Here is an 11524-nt window from a genome sequence, read left to right as displayed (position 1 = left end):
TACTATCATAGGCTTCGTTCAGCTTACTTTGGCCTACTCACTGAAACAGGCATGGAAGACCTGTTACCATTTAAACAAATGTTCCTGTCGAACATGTATTCTACCTTCATTACCTACTTGGGCCCTGCCGCCCACGTTGGCTTGCCTATCTTACAACTTAGAGAGCTTGCAAGCACAGCTTTTGAGGAATCAAAAGCTCGCAACGCTAAGAGCCCTTGGTTTTGAAGTTTGACCAGGAGCACTCACTCCAGTTAGAGGGTGCATTATCAGGTATTGGAGCGTTAAGAGATGACGCACAACAACAGTTTCTACCACGAAACCATGATTCCAATAACCTCCGCAGTCGAAATAACTGTAATGTACGTCGCCATCAACATGACTACCGCTACAATCGACCTGTTCACTACGTTCCTGCACCCAACCCACACAAAGTGTCAGAGCACAAGGGTAACAAAGAGCACAAGGGTAACAAAGGGTTGAAGGATTATCAAAACGTAGACCAATGTTCTCCAGAAGTTACAATACGTGAAGAACTAAAGTGAGAAACATTTGAGAAAAGGGTAAAAGATAAGTCACAAGGACTAGACGGGGAATTACCGTACACCAGGTCCGCAGCAATTAACACCCATAGCAAGGAAGTTAAAATTCAAATCTCTCCCGCTCTCACTCGAGACCATATCCAGGGCCCGCTTGATCAAGAAACAAGCCCACGGGCTTTGTCTATAGACTCTGATACAAAGGTTGCGAAGAAAAAGTTCAAACGCTTCGTTAAAGCCAAGCCCACTCAAAATCTGAAAAATCAATCTGCTTCCACCTTGAACAGAATTGACACATTACGTTGTTGTGAACGACCACTCCACTTTGTGGGGAATATGTCCACTAAACACAAATCGAAACGCCCATACCTGGAAACAGTCCTGGAGGACTGCTTAACTTGTCATGCGCTAATTGATTCGGGTGCGACAACATCACTCATCTCTCAAACATTGTTTGATGATCTAAAAAGGGCTTTGAAGCCAACTAAACGTTGGTTAAAAGTGGAACGATGCGACACGAAGTGTCGAGGGGTCACTCCGACTACCTCGCCTCTCACATTGAGGGTCATGCTGAAACTACACTTCCAGGACGTATCGCTCGTTCACCCTGTGTATGTTACCAGCCTCGAAACTGTACCCCTGCTACTTGGAGCAGACTTGATGGATCGGTCACTCCCTTTGATGGTTTGGAAAACCTACCAGGTATGGTCACAGGCTACAGTGCCTTCTCCACCGACCACACTGTCTCCCCCTAACGCTAGCTGCAACGCAGTCATTCACGAGGGTTATCTGTCGAAAGCACCCCCTGGTAAAAAGACGTTTAGGAAACAATTGGTGCAGAATCCGATCCAAGGAGACATTACGATATCTCGACACATTCCATCAGCCAATCTGATTGAAAATGATCTTCATGATTTCGAGCCAGCGGTCTCTGTGAATGAGCAACTTCCCTCCTCCTTGCAGTCGTGCAATATGGTAGTTGAGATGAACTTCTCTTGCCCTTCGGACACATCCGCAAACACTGCGGCTGTCCCAGCAAGAAAAACTTTGATGTGCAGAGTATACTCTGCTTCCAATGATACACCTTCTGCTTTGTGGGAGATTGTCAACGCTTACATTGACACTAATTGCGTCAGTCCGGCAACTGACCCGATGACTCCCACTGGTGAAACACTTTGCGATATCACAGACCAATATCCTAGTCTCAGTTTGCAGGTACTGAAGAGGTTGCCACACGAGGACGTGGTGGTGACTGACAGACCTCGACAGCCACTGAGGGTATTGAAGCACAAACACCAGGAGATTTGGTTGAAAGGTTACAGCCACTCTCATAATAACATGGCCACTGACAACTCGTACATAGGGTCTGAACCTTTTGTTTGCACCTTGGATACCAACACCACGTGCTGGTGGGGGTTCCCGAGACACAAAGGGGGGGAATAGTAGCCCAGACCCATGTTGAGCCTTATCGAGGCTGGTGGGGGGGTCGAGACTATGGACAACACCGTACGAGGCCGCCAGAGCATAAATCAAATCTAGTTGTTAACTCCCCTTTGAGAACAGCGAGGAGCAGACAGGCCCCTAGACGGGGATTATCTTAGAACACATCTAAGATAGTACTGAGGTGTACCACACTGGTCGTAAAGGAAGTCCAGTGGACTTGTCCACCTCCAAAACAAATGGCAACAATAATCATTCCTTGCCATGTGTTGTAGTCACTACAAGACAACAGGTAAAATGCTCTAATGATGTATTCCTGTAGGATAACATTTCAGAATAAATCGGTAGGACAACTGGACCCCTTGAGTACCAGTACCAATACCACAGTCAGTCCAGCAACACTCAGTAAGAGGATTAGTAACCTCACGAGTTAAATTGCCATTGATAATAGCAACATAGGAGTCACTCAGAGTGCAGCACGGGGAAGGGAATCTCCATTGCACTCTTCCAATGGTTAACACACATGCCACTAATAAATAGAACCCTCCGTTCAGGAGAAAAGTTATTACAAGTCATGGACCACGATCACACCACGTACGACTGGTCTAATACTTAGAGTACTTCCGTCGTGAGGTTAGCTCCTCCGTGGATAATATAGCTATGAAGTATACTTCTTCATACCAACAGCCACTACAATAGCGGAAGACAGTGACTGGTAGTAAAACCACTACAGACTCCCTCGACACCAATTCTGACTGACCTCCAGGCAGTGACTTGAAAATTACCTGTTTACGTCAGACTCATTCTGAACAAGTTGTAATCTGCCAGGACACTTGGTTTCCTTCCCTTGACATGTGCGCTTGCGTAAGCATAAACGCACATGCACAACGGAACATCCAATTAGGATTTATGCTAGGATCACTTAAGGGTCCGAGCAAAATACCAGCCTTTGTAAAGTTGAACATTTATTTTGAGGCCTACAGCTACAGTACTAACTGTTTTCTTCTCAGAAGTCCATAGGTCATCCCAGTAGACTGCCCAAAACTAGTGCCTTACAGCTGGAGACTTATCATATAGTTATCAACTTAGGATAGTTCCCTAAGCAACACCCCGCAAATTAGGAAAGCCCTAGATATGACATTAGACAATGCCATGATAGGGTCATTTTTCCAAGACCATGGACGTAGATAGAATACAGTCCAATTAGATGATTAAGGGGGCATAACTATATTTAGTTTTGTTTATGCTTTCTTCATTTTGTTTCATTTTCTTCGGCACATAGAAAGTGATAGAGCCATAAACAACTTCCCCATACAACCATCAGTTAGTGCCACAACACCGCTCATTTGGGAGGAAATGTAATGATATATTTCATGAGTGTGTGTGTGCGTTGTTAACATCTGCCTAAGTTACTGCCCAGATCTTCCTGTCTGGGCGACCATACGACGGGTCCGGAACTGCGATCCCAATCCGGACATCCGCTGCCCAGCCACGGAGTGGACTTCATTCGCAGAAACCCTACCCGGGTCGACCACCAGATGGGGACCACAACGATGGTCCCCAACCAGGATAATCCACAGTAATTTTTATGTTGGTTTGCAACATGCAGGTTAATCGCAAGATTGAACCCAACATGGGGGGACTGTCATGACGTTGGCCTGGGTGTAGGTTTATGACAGTCATAAAAACCTCTTCCCCCTTTTTCCTCTCTCTACCCTACTGATGTTACATTTGCAAAACCCTTGGTTAACAAAGATACTCTGGGAACATCAGAAGGTGGGGAGAAATGAACTATATTCTGGTAATCCGACCAATGTGGTGGTACTTAATGAATATGATGTCAGTTCGGTTGTCATCTGAGACATTCTCATCAATGATAAGATGACATGAACTCTATAGTGGAAAGTCTACACATCAGAGTTATCGGATTCACATGGAATTGTTGTTCAATTTAAATGTTTGAATATGAAATTATTCGTGATGGGATGAAATGTGATTTTAGCTTCTAAAATGTGAGATTTGGGTTTTCGTAAGGTTAGGGCTCTGCTCAATCAGTGGCCCGCCCCTGTGGAGGGACATGGGCTATAAAACTTTTCAAACACGCCCTCCTCTCCCTTCCTATATAAAGCATTGACGACAATATAACCTCCTGTTCTGAGGATGTGGGGACGACGGTCCGATGTCAGAATGGTTCAGATAATAACTGCAGAACGAAGCCAACATCAGCGTGAGCTTTGGTTGCGAACGGTATGCACTTTGAACTCTTATTCACTACAGAAGTGATACCTCCTAGCCGCTGCAAACGAGGGTTAGGAAGGAACAGACAGAGTATCCCGTCTATTACACAACGACGTTACTACAACGTATCCAATTGACAACCAGAGACATTCTTCAAAGGACAAAGGACTCGGTTGGACAACACGACCTTCCATCTACCACCAACCTACCGAAGCGGAACTCAGAGTAAATATTTATTGCATTTTCCTTTTCCATATGGGCAGTAATTTAGAATGCATAAGATACTGTATTTACGATAGCACAGCTTCACCCTTTGTTCCTCAGTCTTCCCGCTCTTTCACTCAAATCCAGTCCCTTTTCTTTTGTGTAACAAGCTGTCATATAATTTCCGCCGCTAGGGACGTTTTCCTTTATGACGTAATTTGAAATCAAGTTATGATTTAATTATGTGTATGTGTAATTCTGTGTGATTAGTTAGGTATTTAGTAAATAAATAATTAAACCCAATTTTGTATTGCTGATTCAACTTGTTAGCCAGGGTTCGTGCAGATAACCAAGAATTTACAACTTTCAGATGAGACTGAATTAAGATGACGATTAATATTGACTGCTATTGATGTAAAATATTACTAGGTCTTTAAGAGTTTATTTGGAAGATAACAGCTCTATAAATATTATTTTGTGGTGCCCCGACATTCTAGTTAATTACATTTACATGATTAGCTCAATCAGGTAATATTAATTACGGAGAAATTATTTTATAGAATAGCATGTCATATCACTTAATCCGGCATAGCCAAAGATATGACACTGGGAAGAAGCAGCACTGTGCGGGAACTTTTTAAATGTATTTTATTTTTATTTAACCTTTATTTAACTAGGCAAGTCAGTTAAGAACAAATTCTTATTTAAAATGCTGGCCTACCAAAAGGCAAAAGGCCTCCTGCGGGGACGGGGGCTGGGATTTTTTTTTAAATGACAACACAGCATGGTAGCAGCACAAAACATGGTACAAACATTATTGGGCACAGACAACAGCACAAAGGGCAAGATGGCAGAGACAACAATACATCAAGCAAAGCAGCCACAACTGTCAGTAAGAGTGTCCGTGATTAAGTCTTGGAATGAAGAATGAACTTGTCAAGCATTGAGCTGAAGTTAATACGTTTAATTACTGCAAGAGGTAGGCTAGGTGTTCCAACCATCACACACACATTAAATAATAATCTCTAATAATACACAATTATATCATGGACAATTTGATTTTAAAACACAGGTTTTTCCCCACTGTATTGTGCGGCTCTCTGGGGCCAGTTTGAGACAGTGAAAAATTTTGGGGAACTTTGTGCCGGCCTGCAGGCAAACAACTTCTGCGGGGGGAGGGCCAGGGAAGTTGCCTCTCATTATTACAAAATGGATTGTGCAGAATATCTTACCTGGGCAAGTTAGATAGAGTGAAAGTATGAGAATGAGGCACCTGTGTGTGTGTGTGTGTGTGTGTGTGTGTGTGTGTGTGTGTGTGTGTGTGTGTGTGTGTGTGTGTGTGTGTGTGTGTGTGTGTGTGTGTGTGTGTGTGTGTGTGTGTGTGTGTGTATGTGTGTGTGTGTGAGATATATGAGAGAAACTTCCTTTCATAGTATGTGCTGCAAGTAAAATTATAATTATTCACTCACTCCAGAGGCTAAGCAGGACTTGAAGTCATATTTAACACATGTGAGAGACACCATTGATGACCCAGAGAAGGTTCAAGGAAAACTCAACAAGGATGATAAGGTAACACAAATACATCAACTCTAAACTACTATACTCCGAGTAGATACGTCTCACTCTTGTTTTGTTTTTTACACCTACTAAATGAAGTCATTGTTTTCTCGCTTCTTAGAACATATGTACGAACACCTGCTCAGCGAAGTTGGATTGGATCCAGAATACCAAGAACTCATCTATCCAAGACTTAATTGGGCAATGTCTTCAGGACATTATTATACCCATTCTGTCCGAGCTCACGACTCAACGTGAGAAAGACTATTGAGAATGCCAAGGTAACCGGTCTAAATAACTACCGCCACGTACAGTTCTGTCTGTACTAGGTCTGAAGTTCAAATGTATGCAGATGATACAGTGATATATGTGCATGCAAAGAGCAAACAACAAGCTGCACAAGAACTCACTACTGTAATGGTCCAGGTTACAAAGTGGCTCAGTGACTCGTGTTTGCATCTCAATGTGAAAAATACTGTTTGCATGTTCTTCACAAAGAGGGCAACAGATGCTGCTGAGCCAGATGTCCATGTGTCAAGGGAGAAGCTCCAGGTGGTATCTGATTTTAAGTACCTTGGCATCATACTTGATTCCAACCTCTCTTTTTAAAAGCATGTGAAAATGGTCATTCAAAATACCAAATTCAACCTAGCTCATTTCCGATTTATACGAAATTGTTTGACTACAGATGTAGCAAAACTGTACTTCAAATCTATGATACTCCCCCACTTAACATACTGCTTGACTAGTTGGGTCCAAGCTTGTTGTACAACATTAAAACCTATTCAGTCTGTCTACAAACAGGCTCTCAAAGTGCTTGATAGGAAGCCCAATAGCCATCATCACTGTTACATCCTCAGAAAGCATGAGCTCCTGAGTTGGGAAAATCTTGTGCAATACACCGACGCATGTCTTGTATTCAAGATCCTAAATGACCTGGGTCCCTCTCCACTCAGTATTTTTGTTAAACAGAAAAGATATGGCAACAGATCCACAAGGTCTGCCATGAGAGGTGACTGTATAGTTCCCTTAAGGAAAAGCACCTTAAGTAAATCTGCTTTCTCTGTGAGCACTTCCCATGTCTGGAATACACTGCCATCAGACACACATAACTGCACCACATTTCACACTTTCACAAAATGCATGAAGACATGGCTAAAGGTCAATCAGATTTATGAACATAATCCCTAGCTGTGTATTGCCACTTTCCATGGTGTCTGTTGTCTGTATCTTGTGAGGTGTGGAAACACTTTGTTGCTTTTATGAATTTTGTCTTGCTGCTTTTTGTTCTATGTTGCTGTCTGTATGCTACGTCTTGCTTGTCCAATGTTGCTCTGTCTGTATGCTATGTCTTGCTTGTCCTACATTGCTCTGTGTGTGCTCACTGCTCAGTGATCGTCTATATTGTAATTGTTTTTAATAACCTGCCCAGGGACTGCGGTTGAAAGTTAGCCGGCTGGCTAAAACCGGCACTTTTACTGAAACGTTGATTAATGTGCACTGTCCCTGTAAAAATAAAATAAGCTCAACCCAACATAGCACTCACATCTGTAGCCATGAAATGCTTTGAAACGCTGGTCATGGCTCACATCTACACGATCATCCCAGAAACCCTGGACCCACTCCAATTCACATACCGCCCCAACAAATCCACAGATGAGGCAATCTCTATTGCACTCTTTCACACCTGGACAAAAGGAACACCTACTTGAGAATGCTGTTCATTGACTACAGCTCAGCGTTCAACACCATAGTGCCCTTCAAGCTCATCACTAAGCTAAGGCCCCTCAGGGGTGCGTGCTCAGTCCCCTCCTGTACTCCCTGTTCACCCACGACTGTGTGGCCCCACACGACTCCAACACTATCATTAAGTTTACCGACAACACGACAGTGGTAGGCCTGATCACCGACAATGAAGAGACAGCCTATAGGGAAGAGGTCAGAGACCTCTCTCAATGTGGGCAAGGCAAAGGAGATAATCTTGGACTACATGAAACACAGGGCTGAACCCGACCTCATTCACATCGATGAAGCTGTAGCGGGTTGAGAGCTTCAAGTTCCTCAGTGTCCACATCACTTAGGACCTATTATGGTCCAAACACACCAACACAGTCGTGAAGAGGGCACAACTAATGCCTCTTCCCTTCAGGAGGCTGAAAATATGTGTCATGGGGGCTCAGAGCCTCAAAAAGTTATACAGCTGCACCATTGATAGCAACTTGACTGGCTTTATCATTGCTTGGTATGGCAACTGCTCCGCATCCGACCGCAAGGCACTACAGAGGGTACTGCGTATGGCCCAGTACATCACTGGAGTCGAACTCACACACCTGCATTGACTCCACACACACATAGACACATTTTCACACTCTTTACCTACACTGCTGCTACTCTGTTTATAATATATCCTGATTGCCCAGTCAATTTTAACCCTACCTACATACAGTGCCTTGCGAAAGTATTCGGCCCCCTTGAACTTTGCGACCTTTTGCCACATTTCAGGCTTCAAACATAAAGATATAAAACTGTATTTTTTTGTGAAGAATCAACAACAAGTGGGACACAATCATGAAGTGGAACGACATTTATTGGATATTTCAAACTTTTTTAACAAATCAAAAACTGAAAAATTGGGCGTGCAAAATTATTCAGCCCCCTTAAGTTAATACTTTGTAGCGCCACCTTTTGCTGCGATTACAGCTGTAAGTCGCTTGGGGTATGTCTCTATCAGTTTTGCACAACGAGAGACTGAAATTTTTTCCCATTCCTCCTTGCAAAACAGCTTGTGCTCAGTGAGGTTGGATGGAGAGCATTTGTGAACAGCAGTTTTCAGTTGTTTCCACAGATTCTCGATTGGATTCAGGTCTGGACTTTGACTTGGCCATTCTAACACCTGGATATGTTTATTTTTGAACCATTCCATTGTAGATTTTGCTTTATGTTTTGGATCATTGTCTTGTTGGAAGACAAATCTCCGTCCCAGTCTCAGGTCTTTTGCAGACCATCAGGTTTTCTTCCAGAATGGTCCTGTATTTGGCTCCATCCATCTTCCCATCAATTTTAACCATCTTCCCTGTCCCTGTTGAAGAAAAGCAGGCCCAAACCATGATGCTGCCACCACCATGTTTGACAGTGGGGATGGTGTGTTCAGCTGTGTTGCTTTTACGCCAAACATAACGTTTTGCATTGTTGCCAAAATGTTCAATTTTGGTTTCATCTGACCAGAGCACCTTCTTCCACATGTTTGGTGTGTCTCCCAGGTGGCTTGTGGCAAACTTTAAATTACACTTTTTATGGATATCTTTAAGAAATGGCTTTCTTCTTGCCACTCTTCCATAAAGGCAAGATTTGTGCAATATACGACTGATTGTTGTCCTATGGACAGAGTCTCCCACCTCAGCTGTAGATCTCTGCAGTTCATCCAGAGTGGTCATGGGCCTCTTGGCTGCATCTCTGATCAGTCTTCTCCTTGTATGAGCTGAAAGTTTAGAGGGATGGCCAGGTCTTGGTAGATTTGCAGTGGTCTGATACTCCTTCCATTTCAATATTATCGCTTGCACAGTGCTCTTTGGGATGTTTAAAGCTTGGGAAATCTTTTTGTATCCAAATCCGGCTTTAAACTTCTTCACAACAGTATCTCGGACCTGCCTGGTGTGTTCCTTGTTCTTCATGATGCTCTCTGCGCTTTTGACGGACCTCTGAGACTATCACAGTGCAGGTGCATTTATACGGAGACTTGATTACACACAGGTGGATTGTATTTATCATCATTAGTCATTTAGGTCAACATTGGATCATTCAGAGATCCTCACTGAACTTCTGGAGAGAGTTTGCTGCACTGAAAGTAAAGGGGCTGAATAATTTTGCACGCCCAATTTTTCAGTTTTTGATTTGTTAAAAAAGTTTGAAATATCCAATAAATTTCGTTCCACTTCATGATTGTGTCCCACTTGTTGTTGATTCTTCACAAAAAAAATACAGTTTTATATATTTATGTTTGAAGCCTGAAATGTGGCAAAAGGTCGCAAAGTTCAAGGGGGCCGAATACTTTCGCAAGGCACTGTACATATCACCTCAATTACCTCAACTACATTGTAGCCCTGCACATTGACTCAGTATCAGTACTCCTTGCATAGGCCTTGTTATTTTATTGTTACTATTTCCTTTTTTATTGAGTAAATATTTGCCTTAGTTTTTAACTCTGAATTGTTGAGAATAGGCTCGAAAGTAAGCATTTCACGGTGAAGTCTACAACTGTTGTATTCGGCGCATGTGACCAATACAATTTGATTTTATTTGAGTATGATCGTAATTCAAGTCTACCTCTTGTATATTTTCTTGCAAAGGTCATTTTACTTTGTCCTTTTATCTACACGAGAAACACTCATTTCACGCCACTTCGATACAAGCTACGACTGGAAGTGCATTTTTCGTAGCAGATCAGGAGAGTTTACGCAGCAGGTTAGAAGAATTAACGTAGCAGTTTAGGACAATTACCGTAACAGGTTAGAATAATTAACGTAGCAGGTTAGGAAAAGGTTAAGGTTAGGAAACAAGTTAGGACACATGTTCTCCTAACCTGCTACGAAAATCATTTCTGGTCGTAGCTGTATTGAAGTGGTGTGAAAAGAGTGTGCCCCTTATCTACACAGCCCATTATGCATAATCACTGACTGAATATCTGTTGCATGAGAGTGATTCATTGCTATTTCTATTTGCAGCTGAAACCACAGCTAAAGAAATCAAAAACTGGAGATATAGAATGTGTCACAATCAAATATGCTCACAAATAGTCCGGAGAAGGTCTAAAACTGTTAAACTGACCAAAGTGGAATTTGTCCATCATTGCATGTACTATCAAAATATTTTAAATAATAAAACATCAGAACCACCATCGTGTATTATGTGTGCATTGTCTTTGCAAGTTAGCAGATGATGGAAATTAATATGACTGGGTTGATGACTGGATTTAGTGTTTTAAGATTTAATTATCAACAGACTGTGAACTATAATTACCACAGGGTGGAGACATAATACAAAGTCCTATATTATGAGAAGCCTGAGTCTTCATGAGAGAGAAAATCACTTTGTATTTCAAGACATGCTGAAAGGTGGTATTTATGTAATGTATTGACAAATTATAAAACTAGCAATAACATCATTATGAGGTATAGTAGTTTCCCTCACTTGAAGAAAACTTAGCGCATTTTAAATGACAATCAAATAAGTCCATTAGGTATGAATTAAATGCATCAAATAGAAAATGAATGTCTGCCCCAGTTTTTTTTAAATATTACTTAAAAAATATATTAAATTGCAGTCTACATCAGACATACAGTTGAAGTCGAAAGTCTACATACACTTAGGTTGGAGTCATTAAAACTTGTTTTTCAACGACACCACACATTTCTTGTTAACAAACTATAGTTTTGGCAAGTGACACAAGTAATTTTTCCAACAATTGTTTACAGACAGACAGATTATTTCACTTATTATTCACTGTATCACAATTCCAGTTGGTCAGAAGTTTACATACACTAAGTTGACTG

The sequence above is a fragment of the Oncorhynchus mykiss genome, chromosome 8 (assembly GCF_057628025.1).
Source record: "Oncorhynchus mykiss isolate SJ-2025 chromosome 8, ASM5762802v1, whole genome shotgun sequence".
NCBI lineage: Eukaryota > Metazoa > Chordata > Actinopteri > Salmoniformes > Salmonidae > Oncorhynchus > Oncorhynchus mykiss.
Note: the sequence above shows the minus strand (reverse complement) of the source record.